General features: G+C 39.3%; 1 long non-coding RNA gene across 1 annotated transcript; it reads left to right on the top strand.

Annotated features, from left to right (window-relative positions):
* The first annotated feature begins 285 nt into the window (after positions 1-285).
* LOC123959400 lies at positions 286-2,890 on the top strand. The gene is made up of 4 exons (XR_006822289.1): positions 286-875; positions 2,018-2,130; positions 2,335-2,419; positions 2,553-2,890. It is a non-coding gene; the product is annotated as an uncharacterized LOC123959400 (long non-coding RNA).
* Positions 2,891-10,312: the final 7,422 nt, after the last annotated feature.

Below are 10,312 nucleotides of genomic sequence, written 5' to 3'. Positions count from 1 at the left end.
AATCACAGTGTTTCAAAATATCCCCGCCCTATAATCTGCTGTTCATTACTTGTTCTGCTGATATGATAGAATCCCAGACAGACAGACACAGAAACCGTTTGGGACTGGATGAGACCTGTGCGAAACGAAACTAACTGAAAACACTTCACCACAAATCCACACATATTAATATTTTTATATTGCAAACACGTACCCGATGACTCTGCCACTCACTGCGTGAGAGCGGGTTCGCTTGATTCTTGTCACAGCGCCCTCCGGTGGCGCATCAGCTGGGTGGAGTGTAATCGCACCGAGTCGACGCTAACAGTTATAGGCTCCTTTAGTTTTTCCAATGCGTGAGAAAATCGATGCATGGCGTGAGGGCGTGTGACAAGTGTCAATTGCGTGAGTCTCAAGCTCAGTGCGTGAGAGTTGGCAGCTCTGCGTTTAATTTGGAGATAACCAGCCACTGCTAACCTTGCCAGCAGCCCCGCTTGATCTAACGTTACTACGCACTATGCAGTGAGTGAGATAATTGCAAACTGTGCAGTGTAACCTTAGCTAACAAGTTATTAGCTAACATTTATGGGTTAACTGCCAAAACTAGACTAGAGAGAGACTGTGGAGATTTTGACCCTATACCACCATTTGACTGAACACCACAATGTTTCACATACTGTCAGCACTGAGCAGAGTTAGTTAATGTAACCAGGCCACAGCCGAGGTTAACCTTGATTTTGTAGTGTGGCTAATTAGCAGAATAAACTGTTAAGTGGCTACAGCTGGTTCAAAATTCTGCAGCACCACTGTCACAGTAGTGTTATGTTAAATTTGCTATTTGAAGTCGTATACCCTAATGAAAAAAACAACAACACTACAGCCATCAGGAGGTGAAGGTAAGCTTCATTCTACATTTTAGTGGAATTATTGACTACATCAATGGTTTAGTGCCAAAGGTTTGGGCTACACATTTTTTTCTTACCTGCAGAAGTTTTGACAAGTCTCAAGTTAGGTGTGGGGTTATTTTTGGACAATTCATTTTGATATTGTTTATGGTAACTGTTGTTTATCATTAACATTAGTATACTTCTGAAAAAACAATTATATCACTTTAGCATTCTATGCATAGCAGTGCTGATATTTATCATCAGTTTCAGATTAGGGCAACATTATACATTATCCCAGTGAAATGCGAATGGCCATGGTTATTAAGCAGCTCCTAATCACTTATAGAAATTATGCTTGATTAGTACTTGGAATAGCCCCCCCTCGAAGCATGACTTGAGTCGTGTAAGTCCTTTGTGGGTGAATGACATCAAAGTTTTACACACACTGAAAATTAAGTTAAGTATCTTAGATTATTGTACTGTTTGTTGCAGGAAAGACAAAACTAAACACAAAATAGCACAACTTGTATGACAAGAGTTCAACATGCTAGCAAAGGCTAAAAAATATGATCTTTGGATCTTCTGTCGTGGTCTGGGGGTGACATCAAAGATCATGCATGCATAATCAATATGTGTTGATACATATCATTTTGAGCGGGTTAGGACCAATTTCATACTCTTAAGATGTTTGAGAAATACAAGTGTTGCTACAGGTGTAAATAGCAAACATATTTTCTGTTCCAGTCGGAATTGCAGACCAAAAAAAGTACGGGTTGGTTGTTAGAAATGGTTGTTGACATAGAGTCCGACAGTTTTATGTTTGTTGTCTGTTCAACTGTTTTTTTCATTCCCACACTGGCTGCTGTTTTTCTAATTTGCTGCGGAGACATGATTGCAGTTACTCTGTCTTCGCTGATGGAGAGAAATCTGTTGAGGTTTTCTGTCCTGTTGAGGTCTTGGCATTTCAATAATTTGCGGATGATTCAGAGCCTCGTTATACAAAAAGTTATCCTTGAATGCCTGAGGGAACAGCTGGCTTGATGGAAGCGGGCTTCATACCTGACCTTGCAACCAACTGTGCTGTTGATTGGATCTTTTTTTTTTTTTTTTTTTGTCTGACCGTTATTGTCCTTCTCTCGATTTGTTCTCAGGTTAACGGGGTTCCAGCTGCCTTCACCCATTGTGAGTACTGGCTCCAGGCTCACACTGTGGCTACTGTCTGACTACGCGGTCAGTGGGCAGGGATTTAAAGCTGTCTATGAAGGTAACACAACTTTTATATTATCTTTTTTTGAGCAATAGGAACAATTATTGATTTTTTTCCTACAGCATAAATGTGGATGTTATTAATTTATGTTCAGTCTTAAAGTACTTGTCCATTACATTACATTAAGTTGCTTCTGAGATTCGTGATTATTGTCATTCATGTCATTAATGCCAATAATGTCCAATACTGTGGGTCTTTCAGCAGTGTTTCATAGCTGAATGGGGGAAAAGCATCTGTCCTGCTGAGCAAAATCTCTCAAATATCCTAACTAAAGAAAGAAAACAAAGTGAGAAGGAGAGAATATGGTGTATATCATAAATTATATTACGGTTAGCAGTCTGCACTGAACTAATAGTATCATCAGACGGTTAAATTTAAAGCCATTCTATTCAGCTAGGTTATCATCTCTCCCTTCCCAGGCCACGACTGGGACCTTTATCATGATGACGTGGAATGCTTTATGACCCGTGGTGGGATAATATTAATGATGGCACTCGTCAAACCCACGCAGGAGTAAAGGCGAGCTTAGGGAGGGGAAGGAAATACAAGCGAGTGACTAATTAGGCTAATTACCTGACAGGAGTTTGTCAGTCTTTTTGAGATATTGTGAATGTAGGGATGTGGCTCGATGAAGCAACATCAAGCGACTCGGGAGGCCTAAGACCACATTGCGTGACTAGATAAAACCAAAGACAAAAGAGCAAAGAGACTGTTTGTTAACTCCACTGGGAGGCAATTGGGGAGTCGTGCCTTTCATTCTCACTAGTGGAAACAAAACTGTCAGACTTGTCTAACTTCTGACCTTGGATGATGTAATTGCCTCTTGCTGCAAATATGTTTGCAGCAACTTAAAAAAAAAAAAAAAAAAATTAAAAAAAGTTTTACTACTTGAGCTACTACTTTTCTTTTTTTTGTACTACATGCAGTCATACACTCACATCCACACACTGTACAGTTTATGGCACGAACATATATCAATAAAGCTAAGTGAATAATGTGAAGTAATGTTAAATCTTGTGGTGATTTTGGTACCAGCGAGAATGGTAGAGGGATATCAAGCATGTTGAGCATCAGGGGAAATGAGTGCAAAGCCATAATTATCTGTCACCCACCTCTCATGACATTGGCAAGACGAACTGCAACGACTCATGTCACATGGGAAAGAGGCCCCGCTGTGCTCCAATGTGGCGCTAACCTGTAGGTTAGGCTGAATGTTAATTGGAGAGTGAGAAATACAGGAGATATGCAAAGCACAGCATCAGGTCACTGGAACTGAATGGATGGAAGACCATTCACACTTGGCCTTTATTACACAACATATGCACACGAATGTATCTTAGCACTGTATTCCTTAATCCTCAGATGAGGTGAAACCGCATCTCTTCTCTGCTTCCCCTCGTTCTGTTATATTCTAATCTCCTCTTCCTTTGAACCTCTTTGGCAATGTCCTCATGGCACACGTTGGTTCTTTGACTCCTCTGTGCCACCATAATCCCACTAGGGCTCCCTGGCACAAAGGCCAGAGCTAATGAACCTTTACCCCATGGCTAGACCGGTTTCATCTGGTTACTAATTCAAATTAACACCAGGCTTAAAATCAGCTGGATGGTAAGAGTTAGGTAAACAAAGCAAAACATACATTTTGTGTATATTCCATGCTGGCCACAGCAACTTGTGGAAATCTTTCAAAGAAATATGCCACTCTAGACATTTTCTGTAACATTTAGCTAAGAGATAAAAGGAGATTTAAAGTTTTAATTTAAAATGTGACCAGTTAATTTCCACAATATATCTTTTTCCCTTTGTATTATTTGGCAGCCTCACAGGAGTAATGTGAAGTTTGAAATAACTTTTCGCTATTGAACTGCCCAGGTAGTCAAGAACCAACAGGAAGATGTCACAGAAGCTGACACCCTGCTTTGTACTGCTTTGTATAAAGTCTGTTTGACCAGAAGCCACTGGCATAGAGCCACAGTTCTGCTTTGATTTGATTAGTTCACAGTTAGAAATAGTGCAGGAAACACATTTGAGAACAAGCAACGACCAAAGATTGTACATCTCACTGTGGATCATCTCAGGAAGTTAGCAGTATCTGGTGTTTGTCGGTTGGTAATGATATTGTTATTATTTTATTTACTCCTTCATTATCTAGGTCAGATTATTCTTTTCTCTTTATCCACAGTTATTTATGTAAGCAGTTTGTTACACTCCATTTGAGACAAAAAGATTCTCATAAACAAATAATTCCTTACTGCACATGTTGCCCTTTCTATAACAGTGAAATGTGCCTTACAACCACAAGACTAAATGCATAATTGTACTGTAAATAATCTAATTTTATTGACTAACACTGAAAGCACTGTGTATCGGTGTGTGTTGATAGCTCAGTGATAGCATAGCTACACTCCTTAATGGACCAAGTTATACTATAACCAGCCTGTCAAATGACGCGTTTATGAAACAGAAAAAAGAAAAAAATGACGTGTTTATTTGTGTGCTTCTTCGGTATTTGCATCACTTTCCATTTTAATGCTATTTGATGGCACATGCTCTTTGCTGTCAGGTTTTGTTCCTTTTCCCCACACAAAACAGTGCAAGAGCAAGTGGAGTGTGCTATGTTTACCTTGAAGTGAAAGTAAACTTGTGAATAATGTACTGTAAAAATAAAGAATGCAGGCTGTGTGTGGGCATTACCAAGAACGCAGCTTGCTTGCATCACAGCTGTGAAAAATTGTAATTAGGGGTTTTTAACATGGAGAAGTTTGAAATTTGTTTAAGTTAAGAGAAAAGATGGTCGAAATGAATCTTGCTGCGTTTGTTTTATGCTAATGTCTTGTTGATTACACAGGAAACCACTGTCCTATCTTTAGCTGTTGTTGTGCCTGCACATTACATATGATCCACTGCCTAGCCAAAGACGACAACTGTTGTTCTTGGCTTTGTAGTAATAGAGTGATTGTACTTGACTGTTGTTGGAGAGGATCAATGTACCTTTGATTATGTTTTTGTGCACGCATGTGCATGCATTTGTCTGTGTGCCTTAGTATGTCTCTGTGTAGATGTCACTGAGCATGTGTGTGTGGCTTTGACTGGATGCCCTTCCATTTTCTTAAATGGGATAAATGTCTTTTTTTCTTAGCCTGATTGGCTTTTCTCAGCATAGCTTTTGGCAGTAAAACCTCAGTATTCTACAGCCTCTCTTTATTAGGTCTGTGCTTACCATCCACCATTTTGGTGCGAGCCCATCTCGTCTATATTAGATATCTGTTCTGTTTCAGCCCACACTGCAATAAGCCTAAGTGCTGCACAGTCCATCTCCCCAACACACTGCGTAATGGCTGAGACCACTCTGGAATCTCTTCACTCATCACTATGGCAACCACCAGACTCCTTTTTCTGTCTTTCTTCTCTTTCTCTTCTCCATCTCTCTGCAAAGTCTTTATTCATGTTTAATCTTTAGCTATAGAGTAGGGGGCTAACGGAGGCAAAGGGAATTAGGAACACTTGCTGAGCTTCTGAAAGTATCTACTGGGAATAGAAGAGAACGCTTATCTCTTCATGTCTTACTGCATTCCTTGCGCTCCACCGTTGCCTGTTTTCTCTCCATCTTTTTTTCCACTGTCCTTCCTCATTTCCCTTCTCTCCTTTCTCTCGTATACGAACCTCCTTGGCTCCCATATTTTGTTGCCTCCTCCTGAATGTTATCGCTCTCTCTCTTGAATATTAGAGCACTGTGATGATTATTCTGTCATGTGTCGCCGAGTTTCTCTTCCGTCTGTGTCTTAGTTGCATATTCAGTGTGCCTCCCAACTGGGTCAGCTGAAGGAAAAAACCACAGCCAGCCCTGCTGCACGACTCAAGCAGTCTGCCTCCTCAGCATTAAGTCACTGCAGGTGTCTGAAATAGGAAAAAAAGACATGCACACAATATTTCATGAAGTAATTTAGTATACATTTTTTAAAACCAGCCTCGCTTGTATTCATATATCCAACTTTATATTCATTACATACTGTATATTTAAGATCTGCATATGAGTCTAAGGTGAATTCTAAACGAATCTGAACAATGTATTGGCAGTACTGCATTATGAAGAAGGGGTGCTGCAAAATGGAAAATCTAAATAAAATGTGAATCAATGGATATGTGAGGGGTTTGGTGTAACACTAAGTCACCATAAGCAATCACATTTTTTCTGAAAGTGAGTAAAGGAGCAGCAGAGAGAGTCCTTCCAGCAACACAGCCTTTTCCTGCATCCATCAGAGCTGATCTACAATAGTGTCTCTATCTATTCTTCCCTCAAACCCACCCCCTCCTTCCTATTAGCGAGAGAGAGAGAGAGAGAGAGAGAGAGAGAGAGAGAGAGAGAGAGGCGGGGGCCAAGTAGATGAGGGTGATGAGAAAGCAGTGAAGCCTGGGTAAGTTTAGTGCCTTATTGTAAAATAAGGCTTGGCCCCTTAAGTCAGGGACCTGGCTAAATGAATGTGTGATGACCGGGGGCGAAAGGAGAGATAGATATAGACCAGTATCAAATCCTACAGTCCTGATATTCTATTTTCCTTAGACAGAAACTACTGCACTTTGTGGTATATTATAGCCCTGTTTGTGTCTTTAATTTAAGAGCGGGATTAAGGGGCTTTTATTACCTGCTGAGCACCTAAGAGATTTGTTCCTTGGATGTTGTCGTTGCTCACTCTGGTAAAATTTGTTTTGATTAAGAAAGATGCCCATATGATTGCATATTCAGTATAATCCATTCTTATATGGCTATAAACGACACAGTGATTAAATGTGTCTAGTAGCCACCAACATGAAGTCGTCGTCATCATCATCGTACAAGAAGAAAACAAATACACATGAAGGATATGCCTGTAATACATGTTACAAATGACCATAATATGTTGCAAGTTATCAGGCCAGCTACAAATTACTCTTTTATTGTCTTTAGTCTTTTGCACATGTGTGTGTCTCTGTTGGCTTTTAAACAAGAATATCTGTTCCACATAAAGTTTGCATGGATGCATTAGTCCATTGTGTTATGTCTCTGTAGCTGTATGGAGCTCTCGCTCTGTCAGCAAGCATTAGTTTATGGTGAGATTGGTGCTTGTAGAGGTTTAGCACACAGTTCATGTGCTGTTTATTATTGTTATGCAAAAGCAAGCACACTTTCAGCTGAAATGCAGCTACACTGAAGGTGAAGTTACTTTAATGTGGTTGAATCATAGAAACACACAATGCAATGCTATAATTGCTAGGTTAGACTAAAATAGAAAACCGGTGGAGTTTTTTGTGTATTTTTAAATGACTATACAGGGAAGTTTTACTATAGATGAAGATAAATTATTTAATTCTCTACATGTTGGAATGTGACGGAGGGGCGAGAACAGTCTACCTGGATACGAACCCAGGTCTACAGGGTACCAAACATGCAACACTGAACGCAATGCCAAAGAGCCAAGCTCGTTGGTATGGCAGTCGAAGCGCATTCTCAACTGTAGTGAGGTACACATGGAATAATGGAGATTTTGGGACAAGTGAGGAACTAAAAGGCCAATACATTGCTACCAGGGTCCAAAATTAGCACATGTCAAATGCGAGGGGAAAAAAATACTACTATTACTTCAATAAGTTGACTGACCACGTTTTGTTTTGCATTGACTCTGCACACTGGTCTCTTCGCAGTTCTTTGATTGACCCTCGCAGTCCACTGTCGCAACAGTTATCTAGCTAGTTCAGTGTTTCCGCTGATAATATCAGTGGTAGGTTACACACAACTCTGCTGTGAAGAATGCAGGAAGATGCTGTAGCAACATAAGGGACTTGTTTTTTTTTCTCCAGTACATATTATGCTTAAATAGCCACATTACGACTGACTGAAGTAACAAAACTGCCCCTGATGGCATGCACTTTTCTGTGACTGCGGCAGCGTGCTGGTAATTTTATCATACATCGGGGGAGACGAACGTTACCCACCGCTAACCCAATTCAGTAATTGACGAATTATTTGAAAAAATGAAGCTGGAACCAAGAAATGTTTTAACATTAAAAATAAAGGCACTAGTAAAATAGTTGATAGCCCCTGTACCGTTGCCCCCCAAGCAAACCTGTCATTGAAAAGGAAACACTGGAACCCTAATTTAGGACCCTGATTGCTAGCATGGAAACCTATAACCAATTAACGCAATGGAAACTATCCTTAATTTGTAATACAAATTTGATTTAAGTTTGGAATAAATGTGATTCTTACATAGTACCTCAGCAAAACCTATGTTTCAACTAATAGACTCAACTTAAATTTAAGATAAAATGACTTCTACTGACAAAGTGAGTGGGTTCTGCTTTGTAAAATGTAATCAAGTTTGAAAGATGTGAATTTTCCTCACAGTGCTAGTCTAACTCATCTTACACGCATGACAGTGTTAAAGACAAATCATTAGGTATCACACTTTATGTCCATTAGGTAAATTTTTCCCAGCATTTTGTGGTGTTATCTTTTTTATATGTATCTTTTATACAGCTGTGACTCTATGCTACAAAACATAAATAAGGTGTACCATGCATCAGTTTTGCTGTTTTTCACAGTACAGCATTCATGGTAAATAAATTACCTGAATATGGTGTATGGCATGCGAGTGTGCGCTGACAGAAGGTCAAGCACCAGAGAAGGCCACGGTCTTTTTAAATGTCAACATGGTTTCAAGCTGCTGGCAGTCGCATTACGCATGGAGTTTGTTAAAATGCACTACAAATACTGTGGAATATCGTTTATAATAGAGTAAATATGGTCAGAAGGCATATCCGACAAGCTTTGATATCTTTTACAGCCGAAACTCTGCTATCTGCTGACTGTAGTTCTGTCTGGTCTAACTACCTTGACTGCTCTCTGGGCTGGGCAGGGTGTGTGTGTGTGTGTGTGTGTGTATATGTGTGTGTGTGTGCGCATGCACAAGTGTATGAAATGCACATATGCACAGCAGTCTTTCCTCAGCTGTGAAAACAAGGAGGCTAATGCCACTATGTTTGCATGCTAATCACTTTGTCTTTGTCTCTTTTTCACACAATATCTCAATATTTCTTAACTGAGGTTTGTGTTTATTACCTTCTGTTTGAAAAGCATTGAGACTTTATGGTTTTGGGACTTAAGTAAACGGTGATAATAATAACAAAATAATAATATTATTAGTGTACTTATTTCTTTTAGGTAGGCGTGGCTTATTGTTATGTTGTGCTATGATGGAAACTCAGCCTCTATGCTGAGAGTCTAAAAGAGATACATGGAAGGGGCAGGAAAGACGTATATTTCACAGCACACACCAGCATTATCAAAATTAATTCCTAATGTCACTGCCTATGTTGTGGCTGATTATTTAAAAGCCCTATGTACCTCTCAAGAAGCACTGCTTTTTGATACACAAAAACATAAGAGAAGCAAAGACATTTAGATGAACCCGACACAACTAATGTCTCTTTAACACAGTAATTCTTACTGCAGGTAGACAAAACTTTCAATATGCAACTTATTAATCAACACAAAACATGTTATTTTTTGTATTTTTCTATTCTATTTTAACATAGAAATTCCCCATCTCCCATTTTGTGGGAGAAATAAAGTCTATCGTATCTTTATATTATTAATGTATGTAACCCACTTGTCTTGTGCACTACTTGTATAACTCTGAAGCACTTTTTTGCCCTCTTGATTTAATGCAATGCTATGAGGGGGAAAAAAAGGATATTATAAAACCAAGTCAAGGGGATGCTGTGGTCAGTCTTAACAGGGAAAGCACAGGTAGAATTAATAACATTAATGATGGCTCTGTTCCATTTGCTCTAGTAGCGCGAATAGACCATGAGCACACTGTACATACAACCCTGTAACGGGAATGCCTACAGGTGCTGGTCATATAATTAGAATATCATAAAAAAGTTGATTTATTTCAGTAATTCCATTCAAAAAGTGAAACTTGTATAATGTATACATTCATTCCACACAGACTGATATATTTCAAGTGTTCATTCCTTTTAACTTTGATGATTATAACTGACAACTAATGAAAATCCCAAAATCAGTATCTCAGAAAATTAGAATATTGTGAAAAGGTTCAATATTGAACCTTTGTGCCACACTCTAATCAGCTAATTAACTCAAAACACCTGCAAAGGCCTTTAAATGGTCTCTCAG

The sequence above is a fragment of the Micropterus dolomieu genome, linkage group LG20, assembly GCF_021292245.1.
Source record: "Micropterus dolomieu isolate WLL.071019.BEF.003 ecotype Adirondacks linkage group LG20, ASM2129224v1, whole genome shotgun sequence".
Taxonomy (NCBI): Eukaryota; Metazoa; Chordata; class Actinopteri; order Centrarchiformes; family Centrarchidae; genus Micropterus; species Micropterus dolomieu.
This window is presented reverse-complemented; position numbering and strand designations above follow the sequence as displayed.